Below are 10,000 nucleotides of genomic sequence, written 5' to 3'. Positions count from 1 at the left end.
AATGTATATCGAAGTAAGTCTTCATCGGTAATTAATCATTGCTTCTGTAAATTAAATAACAAACGTTGATGTGTTTTTTATTTTGTACATCATATTATATTGAATATAAAAGTGAAATATTTCTCGCTATCGTAGACGCTTATAACGAGATGTTTTTCAACGTAGCGAGCTAGCTGGCAAAGAAGAATTCCTAGAAACTGAATGGGTTTGAAAAAGAAGATGAAAATCCCAGGAGATGCTGAGTAACTACGGCCGAAGCCGTCACCTTTGCCCTAAAAGATAAAGAATAAAATGAAAATGTGAGGATTCTTATAATGAATCAGATAAGAGGCTAACTGTATCAGCTATGCCTCCATCGCAAAACTTCGGTCATGTTTCGAGTTAGTATATCTTATCATGTTCCTATACGTTTCCGTATCCATTTGTTGTTTCTATGCAGGGCAGTGGGCGAGATGCAGGGCTGACCCGTCATCCAAGAGGAGCCAAGAAAAGAGGGAGGGAGGGAGGGAGGGGTGGTGAATGGGAATGGAGTATGTGGGGATGAAATGGGTGGGAGTGGATTTATGCCTTTGACTTTCCTCTCTCTCCCCTCGCCCACTCACTAGCTCACTCGCCGACTTTCTCGTCCGTCTCTATGGAAGATACTGGGTTAATGCGACTGCGTTCATAGTTTTGTGATGGAGGAGTACATGCGGCTGACGCTGTACAGTATAATATGCTGTGACACTGGGGGAGGTCGTCATACCGCAGATCCGTTGCGTCACTCCCCCGCGGGCGAGAGAGAGAGAGAGCGGAAAACGCTGCGGTTACTCCAGTTTCCGGTGTCGGGTTCTCTCTTTCTCTCTTCATTTCTTTCTTTCCGTGTCCCTCCGGACCGCGCGGTAATTTTAAACACCGTGATTGCATATTCATTTGTATCAGTTTATTTATTTACTTATATTTTGTTTTATTTTATTTCTGCTTTATTTATTATTTTATTTATTTTCATTGAGTTTATTTATTTTATTTAATTTTATTTTATTTTTATATATTATTTTGATAAGTATGTCGACGGTGTAGTAAGTAAACTGCCGTTTTTTTTTTCTCTCTCTTTTTTTAAGTACCTTCATCATTTCCAGAGTCTTCACGCAGGACATTAAACTTTTGAAAAAAGTACTTTGAGAGCATGGAAGCCTTTATGGGTGGCTTTGGTAGGGACCTCAGCATTTAGGAGTAAAACTGACCTTAAAAGGTGATTTATTTTCTAAACCGTTAAAGTGTTTACGGATTCCTGGTCTTCAGTGCAGCGAACGCATGCACGCGCGCGTGCGCACACACACACACACACACACACAGAACACACACACACATACATATATATATATATATATATATATATATATATATATATATATATATATATATATGCTGGGGCATTGTGACAAGGTAATGAAGGTGGAAAAAGAAGTCACGGGTCTAGTTCCGATTTTTTTTAGTTTATTACTGACCGGTTTTGCTCTACTCTTCTTCAGAGCGAAACCGGTCAGGAATAAACTAAAAAACTCGGAACTAGACCCGTAACTTCTTTTTCTACCTTCACACACACACACACACACACACACACACACACACACACACACACACACACACACACACACACACACACACACACACACACACACACATATATATATATATATATATATATATATATATATATATATAGAGAGAGAGAGAGAGAGAGAGAGAGAGAGAGCGGGGGACAGGGGGGAAACAGGTAGGTGGTCTGGCAGGGAAGATGAACACAGGTAAACACAATGTATACCTGAGCGATCCCGGTCGGAAACACTGACCTATGCAGTTGACAAGACTCATCATCACTATGCATGTTTCCTCGTTGCTGCATCTGCTCTGAATTTCATACGATGGCGTGTTCTCTGCATTTTTGACTCGCCCCCTTGATCAAAATTGCTGACCCTGCTCCTGGTATCATTCATGTTGAAAAGGGTTCTCGATGTGCGTCGCTTTCTTCCTCCTCCTCCTCCTCCTCCTTCTCTTCCTCCTCCTCCGGCTCTGTCCTTGGAATGGTTCTGGAACTGGAATTGTACATCTGGAAGGTTCTGCTTAAGAGTTCTGGGGGATTTTGTCTCCGCGAGGTGCGATGTTCCTTTGAAGGAGGAGGAGGAAGAGGAGGAGGAGCTTTGCCAATGCAGAACCTCGAGTAGTACAGCCTGAGGGTGTCCTGATTTCTTTCAGTGCCTTTTCTGCTGTTCTTGGAGGATTACTCATTCTTGTAATCGACAGTGTATGGTTCGAGTTCCTCTCCCGGGCTCGTCGGGTCGAACTCTCTCTCTCGAGGATGTCGTTGTTTGGTCTTCAGCAAAGAGGTTGCTGTGGAGGGACAATATCTGGCCTTTGTTTTTGGCTCACCGAAAGTGGAAGCCTGACCTTTATTTTTGACTCATTGGAATAGGGATTCTGGACTTTGTTTTTGGCTCATTGGAAGAGGGATTCTGGCCTTTGTTTTTGGCTCATTGGAAGAGGGAGTGTGGCCTTTGTTTTTGGCTCACCGAAAGAGGGAGTGTGGCCTTTGTTTTTGGCTCACCGGAAGAGGGAGTGTGGCCTTTGCTTTTGGCTCACCGGAAGAGGGAGTCTGGCCTTTGTTTTTGGCTCAGCGGAAGAGTGAGTGTGGCCTTTGTTTTTGGCTCACAGGAAACCGTGTGCTATTGATTTCTGTTAATATCGGGGAATTGTTGCCAACTCGGTCCCGTAGCTGGATTATTATTATTATTTTATTTATTTATTTATTTATTTATTTATTTTTTTTTTTTTGGGGGGGGTGAAATGTCACTTCCACGGGCCTTGTTTGAGCCCGTGAAAAAGCCATTCCCATGCCGGGAATCGAACCCGGGCCTCCTGGGTGAAACCCAGGTATCCTATACACTAGACCACATGGGAATCGGAGATTATTGGGAGGTTTGAGGATGACCGAACACCATGAACTATTGTTCTTCAGGCTAGTGAGTCACGTCGAGTGGTGTGTTCATTTTAAGACATGATACATACGAAGGATTACAAAGGCGGAGCATGCCGACAGGAGACCTTTTGGTCCATATCAAGGTCGGATGCGAAAAAAATTATAATGATAAATAAATTAAATAAGTGAGTATTTATTGAGAGTTCCGGATGGGAAAGCTCATTCATGGGAGACCATTCGGTCTATAACAAGGTCGAATGAAATAATAATATTGATAAAGATAAATAGATAAATTGATAAAAAAAATGAACAACTTGTTTGTTCAACGCCAGACATTGCCGATCAAATATACCGTCAGCGAAATAAAATCATGTTTATTGCATTGCATGTGCCGAGACTTCTCTTTCATGTCGTGGGATATGAAATATGGGTATTTACGCTTGTCCCTCGTCTTCAAGGAGGGGCAGCCGCGGGGGTGACAGAAATATCCCGGAGGGGAGCCGGGGGGGGGGGCACCGCGACAATAATACCACGGGGGGAAAGTGGGGAGGGGGAGAAGGGGTGACTGACAGAAATATCATCGAGCTACGACGTTGATGTTGTCTGTCGGGTCTCGCTGTCTCAAGTTGAAGACAACGATTGGTACATGATCGTCCGAGTTGGTCCTTGAGGTTGTTTAAGAAGATTCTTAGGGGTGTTCTGAGAAGTCGATGATCATCCGGGAGAAGTCTGAGGTCCGGGGGAACTCTCCGGATCGTTCCGGGTGCCGTGAATTTGCTCAAGGGAGATCATAGACCCTTGGTTCAACTCGATTGGTGGGGGAGGTTGGGGGGGGGGGTCGTCTTTCTAATTGCGTAGAATAGTCTTCTGTTAGTTAAAACAAAATACACAACGTATGGCACCAAGTGTAAGGATTGAAATTGGATGGACGAAAGTGCCTTACACGTGTTTTTCACCATGGGCTTAGATTACGTGTTGGGCTCGTGATCGACAGCTGTTTCCCTCCCGGAAGAGAGCTCAGAACTCATATATGACCTATCTATGAGTGATGCTGTGACCTTACACGCACACACACACACAACTCCCCGCCCACGAGAGTTGGATTAACGACCCGCAGCGCAGCAATACTGAAATTATTTCAGCCCTGGGCGGGGGTTCGAATCCGGACCACCGTAGTGGCAGCCAGGAACTGTACCAACAGCACTATCGAGTCGTGTGTGTGCGCGCGCGCAGGACAGACGTGTGAGAGGATCGTGTCCCAGTTGCACGTCGTCAAAGCCCATCAGCTGGTACGCGGTCAGTGGGTTGGGCCCCATATCTCTCCTTATCACCTGACACTATCGACCACTTTTTCCGCATAAGAATTGATAATGGAGTAATTATTTACTTTAGTGAGTGCTACGGTGTTTGGGTTTTTCCAATGATATGCGTGGCGTGGTGCTTTGGCTAAACTAATTAATGTATGAGAGGCACCTACTAAAGAGCTCTCTTTCTTTCTCTCTCTCCTCTCTCTCTTTCTCTCTCTCTCTCTCTCTCTCTCTCTCTCTCTCTCTCTTCACTTTATCTTCTTTCATTTCCAACTGCTTCACAACTCTTCACTTTTTCGCTCTCATTGCTCACGCGTGTGTTCATAACTGCTTAAATAATTGAAATAATATACAGGTATTTTGAAATTGTTTCGGCCATTGAAGAATGTAAACAAAGACACACAGACATATAGTTAGGGGTTTGTGGGTTGGGGGAAGTCAGTAGCACAGAAAGTGGGCGTACATTTTAGTGATTATTGTGAAAAAATTGTAAATACAGAGTCGCAGTGTGGGGGGAGAGGGAGCGGGTTGAGGAGTGAGAACGTAAGACCCGCGTAGCTGCGTGTTGTTGTTGTCGTGTCTTGTGAACCAAATCAAATTAGCCAGGCAGGGGTGTTGTATGTCACTTTGCGTGTCATCTACGCTTGAATCATGTTGCTGGAGTGGGTACGCGCTCGGCCACAGAATAGGGAAAAAACGTGTCCGCAGGTATCCTGTCTGTTATTTATTTATTTACTTACGGAAATAAGCTCCACCGCAAGGACTCGAACCTTTGCCCTAGCAACTGCTTATTATGAAGAAAAGACGATAGCCTTGAGCCACCCAGGCCGTACAAAAGGAACGATCAGATCCACGACCTGGTACTAGGCCAGCTCAGTCTCTGTTCTAATTTCACCGAGTCTTTATTGGGGCGAGCCATCCGACAAGTTGTGTGTCATTTTGACAAATGGAAATAAGCCCCACCGCAAGGACTCGAACCTTTACCTTAGCGACTGATCATTATTATTATTGTTATTATTATTATCATTATTTATTTTATTTATTAATTTAATTTACTTAACATTCACAGTTTTCTGGTGAGGCATAAACACACCCTCGCGCAATCAAATGTTTCGACTTAATGAATACATGGATATTCGCACACCACTTTTACAGCTTGTTAATGTGTTCAGGTGGTGGGGGCAGGTAACACAGCTGGGAATTGGAGAGGAGTACAGGATTCGAACCTATAATTGAGCAAATGCGAGACCAGCACGCTTCCGATTATGGAGTTGGTCGGGTTGAGGGTGAGCCACTCAAGGAGTCAGTTTTCTCTTCCTCCTCTTTCTCCTCCTCTTTTTCCTCCTCTTTTTCCTCCTCTTTTTCCTCTCCTCTTCCTCCTCCTCTCCTCTTCCTCCTCCTCCTCCTCTCCTCTTCCTCCTCTTTCTCCTCCTCTTTCCCCTCCCCTCCTCCACCTCTTTCTCCTCCTCTTCCGCCTCCTCTTCCGCCTCCTCTTTCTCCTCCTCTCCTCCACCTTCTCTTTCTCCACCTCCTCTTCCTCCTGTTCCATCTTTCTCCTCTCCTCTTCCTCCTGTTCCACCTCTTTCTCCTCTCCTCCTCTTCCTCTTCCTCCACCAAAGGACAGGACCAGGTCGTGTGGCTGTCCATGAGATGCAGACGAGTGTTGGGGGGCATTGGGGGCATTAGCGTCTGATACTGAAAAGGCACACGCCGTAGGTACCCTGTACGTGACACTAGGACTCAGTAGCGTGGGTTGTGATGTGATTTTACTGGAATCACGGGTCCCGATGAGATGTAGGATCCAACTGGTGTGGGAATTCGGGCAGGATGGCTCGCTAGGTAAGATTGGGTAAATGGGGGCAGTAAAGGGAAGCTTTGACTTCTGTGTTGCTGTGAAATAACTTAAAGTTGCACACACACACACACACACACACACACACACACACACACACACACACACACACACACACACACACGCACGCACGCAACATCCATGTGTGCAACAACATTTTGCTTGGGGCACCAGATAGATTGGAGAGTCTTGAGTTATATTTCAAGGTGGCCATACTAGATAACTTGCCTCTGGGTTTATGGGATGAGGAGGGCGGGGGATAACGATAGGGATGAAGGGGGGGAGGGAAGGGAAGTGGGAGTGGAGGGGGTTGACTGATAAGTAGAGGTAGTTTCGCAGTGTTTGTCTCCTTATTCGTCTTTTTTTTTGGGGGGGGGAGGGGGCTTGAGAACAGAACAGAGGACTTGGTAGTGAGAAAGTTCGAGCGGCCAAGCCGAACTCGAAGTCTAGGTCTCTTGTTGGACGAGACCAAAGTTCGGAAGCTTTCGGGTGCAGACTCGGAGGCCTTCTTCGGTCCCCCCAAGAAGACGCGGCCGAACTCGAGGTCCACGGCCATGGCGGTCGAAGCCACGAAGTTGAGAGTGCTTGAGGAGCAGTGGTCCTCAACCTTCAAGGGAGGCACCACGTGCGGCGGAAGGGGGTGGGGACAGACATCTAGATGGATGCGGAGGGCCAACAGATCTTGAGGGCAGCCACGAAACCCTAAATGGGACCATTGGATTAGGAACTGGGACCACAAGCCAGAAACTCGTGTTAGTGGGTGAATGCTTAAGGCTTCTTTTCAGCGTTGAAGTGTCCTTCTTTAGGAGGCTATAGAACAGTAACGCATAGCCATTGTAGTAAAACGAAAAGACGAGAACGCTTGTTCGAGCTGAGGACGATGGCGAAAATTCTCGTGCACGGTACGTGTTGGACGGGAGGAGTAGCACGTCATTCACGTGGTCATCGTGTTGCCACCAAAGAGTGGAATAAAGTTCTCACGGGTAATGCGATGAGATTTAAGCTTTCACGAACGATTTGCTCTAATCTGTAAGGGCTGTATTTGTTCGGTATCCGACCCCTTCTTGGGCCTAAATATACTGTATATGTATGTGTGTGTGTGTGTGTGATAAGCCATGGTCTTGGATGACGTGTTGGACTCGTGATCGACAGCTATTTCCCTTCTGGAAGAGAGCTCATGTATGACCGATCTATGGGTAATGCTGTGACCTTGCATGCACACACGCACACCCAACTCCCCGCCCACGAGAGTTGGAGTAATAACCCGCAGCGCAGCGATACTGAAATTATTTCAGCCCTGGACGGGATTCGAACCCGGACCTCCGTATTGGCAACCTGAAACTCTACCAACTGCGCCACGAGTCGTCTAGTGTGTGTGTGTGTGTGCGTGCGTGCGTGCGTGTGCATGTATCATCGTACTTCTCCAATATACACTATTGGAAACTTAAGTTGACAACTTGTAATGGATATGAGAAAGAGGAAAAAAGTTTGAGGGCCATAATATCGAACATATAACAGTATTGAATCCTGTCGACATTTTTTCCTTTCCTTTCCATTTTCTTTTCTTTTCTTTATTTTTTTTCCTTATTTTTTTCTTCTCATGGCGTGACTGTCCTGTCGAGGGAATAAAAAACGTTTGAAAATAAATTGCAGCCCCCCAGTAGCAATTTATTCCATAAACTTGGGAGTGCAAAGAGCAAATGTTTGGAGGAGGAGGAAGAGGAGGAGGAGGAGAAGGGTGTTGGGGGTGGTTGGTGTTGGGGGGGGATCCTTTCCAAATATAGAAGCGACAAATTTGATCAGCCAGGTCAACCGCGCGCCGACCTCCAACAGTCGAGGTGTCGCCGCTTGGATTTTCACACACCTCCTCCTCCTCTTCCTCCTCCTCCTCCTCCTCCTCCTCCTCCTCCTCCTCCTCCTCTTCCTCCTCCTCCTCCTCTTCCTCCTCCTCCTCCTCTTCCTCCTCTTTCTCCTCTATTCCTCACCCTCATCCTGCTCCTCCCCTACTCCTCACCCTCGTCTTACTTCTCCTCTACTCACCCTCCCCCTCTTACCCTCCTCCTCCTCTTCCTCCTCTTCCTCCTCTTTCTCCTCTATTCCTCACCCTCATCCTGCTCCTCCTCTACTCCTCACCCTCGTCTTGCTTCTCCTACTCGCCCTCCTCCTCTTATCCTCCCCATCCTCCTCTTACCCTCCTCCTCCTCCTCTTACCCCCTCCTCCTCCCTCCTCTTACCCTCCTCCTCCTCTACTCACCCTCATCCTGCTCCTCCTCTACTCCTCACCCTCGTCTTGCTTCTCCTGCACTCAACCTCCTCATCTTGCTCCTCCTTTCCCTTCACGTCCTCCTCCTACTACTCCTCTTGCTCCTCCTCTTCCTGTTCCTCCTCCTTTTTCTCCTCCTTTTCCTCTTCCTCATGACCTTCCTATTCCTTTCTCTCCTCATTTCCTTCATCCTCCTTCCCTTCATCATCTTTTCCCTCCTTTCCCTGTCCCTCCTCCTCCTCTCTCTCTTCCTCCCTGTCCCTCCTCCTCCTCTTCCTCCTCTCTCTCTTCCTCCTGTCCCTCCTCCTCCTCCTCCTTTCCACCTCCTACTTTTCCACCTCCTCCTTTTCTACTTCCTCCTTTCCCCCTCCTTTTCCTCTTCCTCCTTTTCCTCCTGCTCCTATTCATAGGTGGTTGGGTGTTTCTCTCTCTCTCTCTCTCTCTCTCTCTCTCTCTCTCTCTCTCTGTGTGTGTGTGTGTGTGTGTGTGTGTGGTCCATAACGCTTCCCTCTTCATCATTACCCAGATTGCCACAATACTACTTTTAATTACCCACCACTGTCCGTAATTACCCATCATTGGTGAAATTGCCCTGTGATACTCGATGTCCGGCACAAATAGTTATTTTTTTATAATTATGTTGACCTTATCATGCGCAAGGTTATCAGTTGGTACTGGTAATCGTTCCTAAGTATCAAGTGGTCCAATGTCACGTAGTCGAAACAAAATGATAATAGATATACCAAAGGCTTTTTCCCCCTTATAATGGAGGTAGCCAAAAAAACAAAGGCATAGAAACCACTCCCACCCATTCCGTCCCTATCACACTCCATTCCCCTCCACCCTCTTCCCTCCCTCTTATCTTGGCACCTCCTGGATGACGGGTGGGTCATCCCTGCATCTTGTCCACTAATGACAATGATAATAATAAATAGTAATGATAATGTAAGGGAGATTAGCCTTGTAGAGTATGAGGAAAGGAGTGCTCGCTAATATCGATAACTCGTCACCTTTATTCTCCCCACTCTCTCCCTCTATTTGTCTCACCATCTTTGTCTCTTTGTCTCTCTATCTCTCTCTACCTCTCCCTTTCCCTCTCTCTCTCCCTCCCTCCCTCCCTCCCTCCCTCCCTCCCTCTTTACCTCTCCCTCTCTCTCTCTCTCTCTCTCTCTCTCTCTCTCTCTCTCTCTCTCTCTCTCTCTCTCAGAGCATAGTGTTATTCCGGCTCGGATGTCCTTCCCCTGAGGGAGTCCCGGGGTCACTTCGGTGTCGGACGTTTCTGGTCAGCCTTGTCATCCCTCCCCCAGGGCTCCCCCCCCCCCCCAGTCACGTCTGTGCATGTCTCCCTTCCCCCGGATGAAAGGGCGTCGTCCCCTTCCTGTCTGGGGCCGGTGCACCGTGTCGGAGGTCATAGTAGGGGGGACTTGCTCCTCCTCCACCACCGGCGGCGCCTGAGTGACGCAGAAGAGGCACTCAGTGATCGTTGCCGGCTACTGCAGGACCGCAGAGGCATTGGGACGATGGGTCTTCGAGGAGCTTGGAGGCACGAATCCATGGGCAAGGATTCGTTGAGACCCAGTGAGATGGATGGATGGATTAATGGATGGATGGATGGAACATGT

The 10,000-nt window shown here is 47.3% G+C and overlaps 1 protein-coding gene and 1 non-coding gene across 5 annotated transcripts in view; one reads left to right on the top strand and one right to left on the bottom strand.

The window, feature by feature from the left end:
* The window catches only part of Tmem131 (Transmembrane protein 131), a 219,135-nt gene that overhangs the window by 76,893 nt on the left and 132,242 nt on the right, over window positions 1–10,000 (top strand). The window lies entirely within an intron of this gene.
* Window positions 2,866–2,937, bottom strand: TRNAE-UUC (transfer RNA glutamic acid (anticodon UUC)). Its single transcript has one exon. It is a non-coding gene; the product is annotated as a tRNA-Glu (tRNA).

Source organism: Oratosquilla oratoria, chromosome 1, assembly GCF_046742065.1.
Source record: "Oratosquilla oratoria isolate Oo_2021 chromosome 1, ASM4674206v1, whole genome shotgun sequence".
NCBI lineage: Eukaryota > Metazoa > Arthropoda > Malacostraca > Stomatopoda > Squillidae > Oratosquilla > Oratosquilla oratoria.
The sequence above is the reverse complement of the archived record's forward strand: the minus strand, read 5'-3'. Positions and strand labels throughout refer to the sequence as shown.